Source organism: Mirounga angustirostris, unplaced genomic scaffold, assembly GCF_029215605.1.
Source record: "Mirounga angustirostris isolate CCGP_5_RB_7025 unplaced genomic scaffold, mMirAng1.0.hap1 SCAF_15, whole genome shotgun sequence".
NCBI lineage: Eukaryota > Metazoa > Chordata > Mammalia > Carnivora > Phocidae > Mirounga > Mirounga angustirostris.
The window spans coordinates 1,528,901-1,538,507 of NW_026991723.1; the positions used below are offsets into that span (position 1 = coordinate 1,528,901).

General features: G+C 45.9%; 1 non-coding gene across 1 annotated transcript; it reads left to right on the forward strand.

Moving 5' to 3' along the window:
- The first annotated feature begins 6,788 nt into the window (after positions 1 to 6,788).
- Positions 6,789 to 6,895, forward strand: LOC123850320 (U6 spliceosomal RNA). The gene has a single exon (XR_006792286.1). It is a non-coding gene; the product is annotated as a U6 spliceosomal RNA (small nuclear RNA).
- The last annotated feature ends 2,712 nt before the right edge of the window (positions 6,896 to 9,607 follow it).

A 9,607-nucleotide genomic window follows, 5' to 3' on the forward strand; every position in this document is an offset into this window, starting at 1 on the left:
GCGACAAGTGAAAAAATAGAAAGTCTAAGTAAAGAAATGGAAGGTGTAAAGAAGGATCAGAGGAAACATCTAGACGTGAAACATACAAGTGAACGACTCAGTGGATGGATGCGTGACACAAGGACAGGAGAGGACGAAGGAGAGTCAGTGAGGTTGAAGGCGGAAGGACAAATTACCCGACCCCAACGATGAGAAAATGGGCTGAAAAAACAAATGAACAGAGGCCCCAGATCCTGTGGAACGATGACAAAAATCACACATTGAGACACTGGCGTCTCACCCGGAGAAAGAAGGTGAGCTGAAAGATTTTCAAGAAAATCACTGCAAAAATTTCCCAAAGTTAGCAAAAGACATCAACCTGCAGATGCAAGAAGTTGAGGATAAACAGGATAATCCCAGAACACACCAGAACACATCACAGTCAGACTGAAAACAAAAGCAGAAATCTCAGGGGCGGGAGAAACGAGCCCTCATCTGCAGAGCAAACTAGCCACCAGAAACCACGGGGGCCGGACGATGCGGTGTGTCTCGCTGCAGGTGGGGACAGAAGACAACTGTGGGCCCGGAATCCAGCCCCCAGTGGGGACACCCATCGGGAACAAAGAGGAGAGCAAGACACGCTCCAAAACAAGGAAGATGGAAGTCGGTCACCAGCAGACTACTCTAAAAGATCTTCTCGAGACTGAAATGACAAAAAGGGAACTTTGAAAGAGCAGGACGGAGGCAGAGACACAAAACGCTAAAGGTTTGGGTGGATCCAGTGGACTTGGCTTCTCTCCCTGAGCCCTCTCAAACATGCTTGACAGTTGAGACAAATTGGTGTTAGGTGGGGTCAACCGGGGAGCAGGAGCGCGGGCGAGGCATGCCCTGCCCTCGAGGGCTTGCACGTGCTGGCTGGCCAAATGCCCCCAGCAATGCCTGATATTCTAGGAAGCAGTGCAGGTCTTCATGAACTAAATACAAGACATGTAGGAACACAACACAACGTCAACAGAAGGACATCCACGGGCAAAGAAGACCTTAAATCCTCCGGTTTTCTCCCGTAAATGTGGCAGCAAAGTACAGAGAGGAGGAAATCCGTCCAGCACTTCCGTTCATGTCTAGGAGGCCAGAGCCAAGGTGGTCGGGAAACTTTGAGGGAGGGGGGTGGGTTCTTCCTGGACTCCACCTGCCTCCACCCGCCAGAGGCCTCCACATTGCCCGTCCAATTACAACTCTAGCATCTAGCAAGGTTTCTCCCCATCTCCCCATTTTCTGTCCTGAACAGACACTTTGACCCAAGCTCCCACCTTGGAACATCAGAAAAAAACTCTGTTTGCAGCCTTTTTCATCTGATTATTAACATTAATTAGGTGTAAATTATTCAACAAAGTCACTGGTTAATGGGCTTTCATTTCTTCCAGAAATGTCAGGAGAAGTGACATTTTTCAGAGCATAAGATGCATTCCCCAACCTGAAATGCTGGGCTCCATGAGAAGGTTTCCTACTAGGCCAGATGAGAGTGAATCAGGCAGACAGGGGCGGGAGCCAGGGGTCAAGAAGGAAGATTTCTTTTGCAGCCCTCACTTCCTTGATGGGGTCTTGTTTCATGGGGGGGGGGGGGGCAGGGAATGAGCCTGCCCTGGAAGACCTGGGTGATAGCTCCGTTCTGTCCCTAACTAGCTGTGGGACCTTGGACAAGTCAACTCCCTGAGCCTTGCCAAACAGTAGGTACAAATCCACCTGATCTAGCTTTTTGCGAAGAAGTAAAAACACACTGTCAGCTCCAATGCACTACAATGATCCCTTCCTCTTCAGCGGCTGGAGCACGGGAGAAGTGCAGAGGTTGAGTCATGGAGCTGAATCACGAAGGAGGAAAGGAGAGGGGACGTTTTTGGCGAGGAGAGCAGCACAGCAAAGGTGAGGAAGGGCAGAGCATACCCGGAGGACTGCCTGAAGTTTGCACAGCCAGGTTTGAGGGCTCAGGGAAATGGGCAGGCGGGGAGAGGATGCTAGAATGGGCAGGGCAAGGTCACGAAGCCCTTTGCATGGCACCCAGCAGGCAGTGTGGCCTTGGAGGTTGTGGGGGGCCATCAAGGCATCTGAAGAGGGCAAGACCGCATCAGAAAGTGGCTGAAAAAACCAGCCCCTAGGAGGAAATCTTAGTGTTGTAATGAGCTGAAGTAACTGAGGGCAACTCAGGGGCCTTCTGTGCAGACCCCCAGCTTCAATCTGGCTCAAATTGGTTCGTGCAAGGGGGCGTCTGGGGATACGTCTTGGCCATACATCTCCCTGGGAGCTGCTTGTTCTGCAGAACAGACCCATTCTTTCCCCGCTTTGGTCCCTTTCCCTCTCCCCCCACAAGACACCCCTGGTCTGTTACTGGGATCACTGCCTTCCAGCTGGTTTGGAAGATGCTCTACACCCCGTGCTCCCCAAACTCCCCGCCCTCATTCCTCAGGATTTTTTAATAAAAGAAAACTAAACAGGGAACGCCAATATTAAAAGCACATTTTAAAGGTTCTTCAGACAGTTTAAATCTTCATCTTGCATGGTCCAGTTTGAAAACTCTGATTCCCAACGATCTGTCCTAAGAATTCTGCTGCCCCCGTATGCTCTTCTGAGCCAGGGATCCTCGGTCATGTGTCCCATGCCCCACAACACTTGCAGTCCAGGATTTCCATCCACATCCAACCCCCCATCTCTTTAGTCTGGCGAAGCCCGTTGCTTCTGGTTCTTGTCCTTATTAGAATCTGATGGATTTCTTGCTGTAAGATCACGATAATAGTTTATACCTTTAAACCATGATTGGACTCTTTCAAACATGGATAAAAAATTTTAAATGCAGTTGTTAAGATATTTCCAAATCTCAACTGACAACACATGCTCTTTATTGGTTTCCTGTGCCTCTGAACGAGAGACTAAGTAGTTGGAGTGGCCCAGCAGGTCCGGCCTTGTGCTCCCGCCTCCCCTCGGCCGCTCCTCACCTGCATTTCTGGGGGGCACCAAGCCTTATTTCCAATAACTGCTTCTGTATGATTACTGCAAATAAGCTGACATACAGTTTAAGATCAAGGGCAGAAGTGGGGTCACGTCCTTTCCCTTGGGTCTTGGTTCTTCCATCAGTAAGGCTGGACTCGACTGGAGTTGGGCACCAAGAACGGGGTCTGGGATTCCCAGGGGGCCTTGGAGACGTGAGCGGATCAGCGAGCTAACAGCATACAGTGCAGCCCATGGAGGGACTCGCCCACGCTCCCGGCTCACGTTTACTTGGTTACTTCATGGAGAAGGGACTGCTCTATTTTACCATTTCCACGTTCAGAAGGGGAAATTGTCAGCAGAAGTGAGATGGGGTTCTTAAAACAGAGCTGGGGTTCTACAAGGCCGAATAAAACCAAAGCCACGTTTCTCTGCTTTTAAATAGAATTCTATCAACTTAATAATGTGACCGGGATCATCCAGGTAAGAGGGGCGAAAAAGGAAAAAGAGTGTATTCTCGCTTTTACAGATACCTTTCAACGCACGACCCATCCGGGGATGTGGACAACGGTGCACATCCTTCTGATGAAGCTGGAAGCCAGTGGAATAGGCTCCTGCTGAAGCAGCTCAGGAAATACTGGGCTCGAAGAAAACCCACACGAGGAGTGTGTTCACCTTGGTCATCAGCTGCCACCAGCTCCTGCCTTCACTCAGAGCACCCCTTTTCTTTAAAAATTCAGTCTTGATTGTTCTCTGTAATAAGGATTAGCTTACATGCACGTGGTGACTCCTTTGACCTGGAGCCTCTCCCAGCCTCCCCTCCATCACTCATATTAGTAATAAAAACAGTGAGCTGCCACTCCCCATCCACCGCTCTTTCTAGTACATTCTGTTTCCCACTATATTGGCCTGGTGGCTGCCTTTTGAACAGATTTAATAGGCAGGGATCAGGCTCTGGCTAAACTCAAATGTGCCAGCGTCCACAGCCACTAGGAATTCCAAGCCAGCCTGCCGAGTTCAAGCCATCTCTGGAAACAGCCACGCGGCTGAGGAAGGAAGCAGCACGCTGACCATCTGCTGTCCTCCGTCTCCAGGGGCCGAGCTGAAGGAACGCGGGAGGGTAAGGAGCTCTCACTGGCTCATGTGGTCTTGCACCATCTGTGGGTGGGGGCCTTGCCCATTCTGGAAGATGAACACCCACGTGAAAAGCCTAGGTGTGCACAAGCCTAGATGATGACCGGAGTTTCCCTGCCATGGTGATTTATGAACTTTTCAGAGGCTATAAGGGAACACGGGAAACCGTGTGGGCTTTGTAATCAGACCGTTCTGGGTCTTAGACCTTGATTCCTCCACCTAATTGGATAACTCTGGTTCCTCTGGGAGCTTCTTCTGCCTACGTGAGAGGGAGCGATCCTAGTATTCCTATCTTGTGGGGCTATCGTGGAGGCTGAACGGACTAAGTGTGCAGAGCACTTAACTATAGGAACAGGCACTCCACAAACGGGCTCCTTTGATTGTTGGAATGCAACTAAGCTCCCTCTTGAATACCTACACATTTATTTCCTCAACCCATCAATCACTTATTCCATAAACATTCACTAAGTGCCTAAGAACACACCAGTTGCGGAGCGGCGAGCCAGGGCTGAGGCAAGCAGGAGGTTGGGGGGGAGACCCCACACGGAGCAGGGCTGCGCGCTAAGTGCCGAGTGTCGCTGCCAGATAAGCCCCATCATCTGACTTCCATGTTCGCTTTTGCTCCTTCGTTTTACACATCTAAGAGACAGCAAGGCTCACAAGAGCTCTTGTCGCTTTCTGGTCTGCAGAATTTCTTTTGGAATCAGGGTTCTCAGGAGAGTGCACCCGGGAGACCCACTTTACTCTCCAGCCTCCCCCCTGCAGGAGAAATAACCACATTCTCAGAAGAGCCTCGGTAGTTCAGAAAGCCGTGGTGTTGTGGCAAAATCACCCTGGCCTCTTATTTAAGGGCTTGTTGTAGTTTGAAGTCCTTGTCCCCAGTCCTCCTGATCTGTCATGTTGATTTATTCGTGTTGTCTGTCCTGTCACTAAGCTTGTCCTCTTGCATCATGTTATTACAGCAGAAGTGACACACATAAAATTTCAGGGAAAAGTGCATATTGCTGGAAATTAAATTACTCAGAGACCACATGTTGAAGACACTCCACAGCACTAATTTGTTCTCTGTTTCCCACAAATCTGCAGCCACAAGTGACTCATCTCTAAAATAGCTCTGGAGTTGCTCATCTAGAATAACTCAAAAGAAATACAAACGCTTGTCATGGCCATCGCTGAAGCAACTGATCTTGCAGCACAATAATCCCAGAGCAATTAAAACTTAAAACGTGAGACGAAACCATAAGAATTTTAGAACCACCAGGTATGAGGATTTTTACACTTCTGAGGAGGAAAACGTATTTCTAAGCATGACGTCGATGGCAAAAAGCATTAAGAAAATGACTAATAGAACTGACTTCCGAAAAAAACTTAAAACTTCTTTTTAAGATTTTATTTATTTATTTGGGGTAGAGAGAGGGTAAAGAGAGAGAGAGAACACGAGCAGGGAGAGTGGCAGGCAGAGGCAGAGGGAGAAGCAGGCTCCCTAGTGAGCAGGGAGCCCAACGCGGGGCTCGACCCCAGGACCCCGGGATCGTGACCCGAGCTGAAGGCAGACGCTCCACCGACTGAGCCACCCAGGTATCCACGCTTAAAACTTTTATACGACTGACGATTCCCCAAAATAGTGACATAAATTAGGAAAAACCCACTAAGGGCATTTAATAAACAAAGTGCTTTCACAATCGCAAAGTGAACAAGTCATTTAAGGACAGTTTGCAAAACAGTGTCCAATAAGCATAAACATGTTTGACCTCACCAATCAAAGAAATACAAATGAAAACGATGAGGTATAATTTTTTACCATTAAATCGGCAAAGCTTAAATTTATGGATAAGGCCAGTGTTGGCAAGTATGTGCGCAGACCAGCACTCTCACCCATTCTCAGTAGAAGTATAATGGGATTAACTTTCCAGATGGTTATTTTCTAAATATAAAGAAATTTTATTTATTTTTTATTATTTTTTAAGATTTTATTTCTTTAAAGATTTTATTTATTTATTTGAGAGAGAGACACAGTGACAGAGGGAACACAAGCGGGGAGAGTGGGAGAAGGAGAAGCAGGCTTCCCGCTGAGCAGGGAGCCTGATGCGGGGCTCGATCCCAACACCCTGAGATCATGACCTGAGCCGAAGGCAGATGCTTAATGACTGAGCCCCCCAGGCGCCCCTTAAGATTTTATTTTTAAGTAATCTCTACACCCAATATGGGGCTTGAATTCACAACATTGAGATCAAGAGTCGAGTGCTGCCCTGACTGAGCCAGCCAGGTGCCCCAAGTGTAAAAACATTTTAAAAGTACATACTATTTGACTCTGCAATTCCACTTCTAGGGGTTACAGGAAGGAAAGAACAGAAGTCACAAAGCTGCATTGTAGCTTTGTTTATAATTAAGAAAAATTGGAGGGGCGCCTGGGTGGCTCAGTCGTTAAGAGTCTGCCTTCCGCTCAGGTCATGATCCCGGGGTCCTGGGATCGAGCCCCGCATCGGGCCCCCTGCTCCGCGGGAAGCCTGCTTCTCTCTCTCCCACTCCCCTTGCTTGTGTTCCCCTCTTGCTGTGTCTCTCTCTATCAAATAAATAAATAAAATCTAAAAAAAAAAAATTAAAAAAAAATTGAAACAACCTGATATCTATAAGGACAAACTATGTTACATTCATAGAGCGGAATATTATGCTATCATTGAAAGGGTAATGATTCTGTGCTCAATTCAGCAGCACACACACCCAAGTTGGAAAGAAACTGAGAAGATTGACATAGCTCTTGCACAAAGGTGACTTGCAGATTTGTGAAACGTGCCACGTTTTTTAGCTACGCTTGTGGTAAACATGGCATAACGTACAGGGTTGTCGAATCACTATGTTGTACTCCTGAAACTGATGTAACATTGTGAGCCAACTATACTTCAATTAAAAAAAAAAGCCAAAAAAAAAAAAAATGTAGGCCTTGGGTAGTAAAACGATTAAAAAATAATGATGATGCTTCTCTGTCCTTTGCTGGCTTTGAAGAAGCTGCCGTGTTGTGACACAGTCTATGGAGAGGACCACGTGGCTAAGGACTGAGGGTGACCTCGGAGCTGTGAACAGCCCACCGCTGACCATCCACAAGAAAATAGGGACCCCGGTCTACGCCTGCGAGGAGGTGAGTCCTGCCAGGAACCTGACGGAGCTGGGAGGCATGTCTCTCCCCATCAAGTCCTTGATGAGACTTTGACCCTGTCCAATTCCTAAGTTATAACCTGGCCACAAAAACTGTGAGATCATAAATACATGCTGTCTTCAGCTGCAGTTTGTGGTGATTTGTTATGCAAAGCTGTCTATGTTAAGTAACAACTCAGTTGTGAACCATCCTGTGGTATGATCTTATGTAAAATTGCACTTGAGTTTGAATAAATTCATAGAAAAAAATGTCTCAGACAATATAAACCACTATGTATATTCCCCATGCTCTTCTGCCTTTCTTGAAATTTATTTATTTACTTAATAAAGATTTTATTTATGAGAGAGAATAAAACACTCTTGATCATGCACAGTGCAAGCAGGTGGGGGGGGAAGGAGCAGAGGGGGAGGGGCAAAGGGAGAAGCAGACTCCCTGCTGAGCACAGAGCCCAACATGGGGCTCCATCCAGGACCCCAAAATCACGACCCACCTAAGCCAAGAGTCAGACGCTTAACCGACTGAGCCACTCAGGGGCCCCGAAATTTATTTTTTCAATGAACATGTATTTTATAATTGAAGATAGATGGATTCCTGTTTTTAAAGAAAAAAAAAATTATTCAAAATCTTGGAGCAGAGTTTACCTGTTATGGTATCATTTTTGTGTCATGGTGATGTAACTTTTTTTTTTTTTGCCTTGGAACATAGTGACATTCACTTATTTAAAGATCATGTGACACATTTGTGTTCATTAAGGTAGTCTGTGGATATGGTTAAACAAGAATGCCCACCTTATATTAAGAAATAAAATGGGGGGGCGCCTGGGTGGCTCAGTTGGTTAAGCGACTGCCTTCGGCTCAGGTCATGATCCTGGAGTCCCTGGATCGAGTCCCGCATCGGGCTCCCTGCTCAGCAAGGAGCCTGCTTCTCCCTCTGACCCCCTCCCCTCTCATGTGCTCTCTCTCTCTCATTCTCTCTGTCTCAAATAAATAAATAAAAAAAATCTTAAAAAAAAAAATTTTAAAAAAAGAAATAAAATGGGGCGCCTGGGTGGCTCAGTTGGTTAAGCAACTGCCTTCGGCTCAGGTCTTGATCCTGGAGTCCCAGGATCGAGTCCCGCATCGGGCTCCCTGCTCGGCGGGGAGTCTGCTTCTCCCTCTGACCCTCCCCTCTCTCATGTGCTCTCTCTCATTCTCTCTCACAAATAAATAAATAAAATCTTTAAAAAAGAAATAAAATGAAAAAAATTGCAGTCAGAGTTTTGCACTGCTAAAAATAGCTCATATTGAGAAAATTGCATTATGGCTATTTCAAACACAATTGCAATGATTATAAGGAAACAAAATCACAACTTGGGTGACTGCTATGCCAGAACATTCATTCTCCCAAAAAAAGGACATTGGAGCTGGGCTAACAGGCCAAGTGCTTCAATAGAAGCCCGCTGTGTGTTCAAGAGTGATTGTCCATTTATCTCCATTGCACTGGATGGATGCAGAGAGACAGAGAAACAGTGAGTAAAGTATATATTTGAGAAGAACATAACTGGAAATGATGCCATGGAATAAACTTTTAATATTAACCAAAGAATGCATATGGTGGAAGGTTGGAAATATGGCTTAAAGATTCATACTTACATCAAAATTTTCTTGTTAATGCTCTAATTCATCAACCAGGCTACTGAATTAGTCCAGTCAATCATTAATTTTCCAAGTCTGGAAAGCAAAACAACAAAACAAAACAAAAGTGGGGATTAAAATAAATGGAAATGCTAAAAAAATGATCATTTTAATGTAATCTAATTTGCAACTTTTTTATGCCCTAAGAAAAAACATTATTTTGAAGGTGCCACCAGAAACCCAGTATCACATATCAAAACTAAATTAAAGAGTTTCCTTGCAAGTGGCTCTAATTAGCGGCCCTCCTGGAACTTAAGAACAGAGATGTGTTTTCATTCCATACCACCCACAATGTCGTCTTATCTCAACTTTACTGCTCTTTATCCTGAGCACCCGATAGGACTCCCTTGTTTCAAAGTTAATACCGATTCATCTAGGCAGGGTTTCCTACAACGGAATAATTAAGAAGCTTCACTGATGGATCAAATAAGTCATTTTCAGTCAAACCAAGAAGTTGCTAGAGAGATGAGAAATGACATTTTCATCTGCATTAGTGTGAAAAGGATTCTGTGTACTCTGGCTTCTCACGATACTTTTACTCTAGAGTAGCAGCGAAAGGAGAGAGAGAGTACATGTTCGCGTGTCAGTTCTAATCGACTTTCAGCTCAGAAAATGCATCTACGCTAATATCCACAACTTCAGTCACTAGGTCAAAGAATGACTCAGACTCACGGGAATACATTTAGTT